The 1,467-nt window shown below is 38.2% G+C and overlaps 1 protein-coding gene across 3 annotated transcripts in view; it reads left to right on the forward strand.

Moving 5' to 3' along the window:
• Positions 1-1,467, forward strand: part of ppfia3 (PTPRF interacting protein alpha 3) — an 8,586-nt gene that overhangs the window by 4,330 nt on the left and 2,789 nt on the right. The window contains exon 1 of one of the 3 annotated variants that reach the window (XM_014018796.1): positions 609-1,021. The exons of the other annotated variants lie outside the window; for them this stretch is intronic. The gene's annotated coding sequence lies outside the window, so the exon portion shown is untranslated. Of the gene's footprint in view, positions 1-608; positions 1,022-1,467 lie in introns of those variants that run through there. 3 annotated transcript variants of the gene reach the window in all.

Genomic DNA, 1,467 nt, shown 5'->3' on the forward strand with positions numbered 1-1,467 from the left:
ATTGCAAATACACGTGCATTGAATGTGCAGTTACAGTTTATTTAATTTTAATTTTAATTTGTTTTGTTTTTGATCATTTAGCTACTGTTAAGTTTTTTGGCTATAGCCTATTACTAGTTTTCACTTTTAGCTAGTGTTGCTGCTTTTAGCTAGCCCGTCTTTTACATTTTAGCTGGTGTTTGGCTACTTTTGCACATTTTGGCTTTAACTGTTGTCTTGATTTTAGCTTTTATCTAGCCTATTGTTATTTTTACTGAACTTCACTGGCTTCTGGTTCAGTTCAGAATCCAGTTCAAAATCCTGGTCCTCACCTTCAGAGCTCTTCATGGCCAAGCCCCAGGATACATTAAAAGTCTCATTTCCCCTTACAARACTAGACGGGACCTCCGCTCACAGGATCAACATCTCCTTATGGTTCCCCTCACTCGCTTTAAGACCCGTGGTGACCGGTCCTTCTCCTCTGTGGCCCCCAGGCTCTGGAATGAACTCCCTTTTAATCTGCGCTCCATTAATAACATTAGTTACTCCTAAAAACACACTTTTTCACTCAAGCGTTTAGCTAACCATTCACCATTACTACCAGCCTACCTCCACTGTGAATGCTTCAGCTTCACCAATCTGTTTTCTTTTTTATTGAACTTACGCCATATTTTTCTCTCCCGCATTCATTATGTTTTTGTGTATTATTGTATATTTTGACCTGCATTGACCTTGTGTTTGATTTACAATTTTAGAAATTAATTCCTGATTTGATGTTTCAATTTTTGTTGCTTATGTGTAGTTATGTTTTATACTGTTAATGATTGTACAGCACCTTGTGAATGTATTTCTGTGAAAGGCGCTTTATAAATAAAACTTTACTTATTTACTCACTATTGTTATTTTTTAGATTCACTTTTGCTTCTAGCAGGGCTTTTGCTGCTTTTGGCTTTTTATTTTTTCCAGTGTTTCAGCAGGCCTCTGAATCAACTCTGCTCCCCAACAAGACCACTAGGGAGGACTGTGGTGGTCTGCACCTGAGGTGAGGCTGGAGGCCTGTATYCTTCTGACCACCAGGTGAACTTTAAAGGCCAAAAATAATGCAGGTTTTTATTGACCAGATCAGGATGTAACTGCACAATTGGTTTAAAAAAGTTGTCAGTTATTTGTTCACTGCTCTTTATATATGTAATGAAATAATTAATTGTAGGCGAGCAGCTGACGACATGGTTTCGTTTGAAGATCAAAGGAGCTTGACGTTGCCTAGTAACAAAGGCAGCAACGTGACAAGTTTGACACCCCCCCAAACCCACCCCACTACCATCAAATACACACTGATGAGTAACTTCGGTGAGGTGCGCATGCGCAGAACGTCACCCCTTATGACTTATTTTTTTAAATTGACGCACTCTAAATGTTTTTATAACAAACATGACTATAGCTCAGTCAAGTATAAAAATGTTACTATAATTTTGAGTCACTTTCTAT

Source organism: Austrofundulus limnaeus, unplaced genomic scaffold, assembly GCF_001266775.1.
Source record: "Austrofundulus limnaeus strain Quisiro unplaced genomic scaffold, Austrofundulus_limnaeus-1.0 Scaffold201, whole genome shotgun sequence".
Classification (NCBI taxonomy): domain Eukaryota; kingdom Metazoa; phylum Chordata; class Actinopteri; order Cyprinodontiformes; family Rivulidae; genus Austrofundulus; species Austrofundulus limnaeus.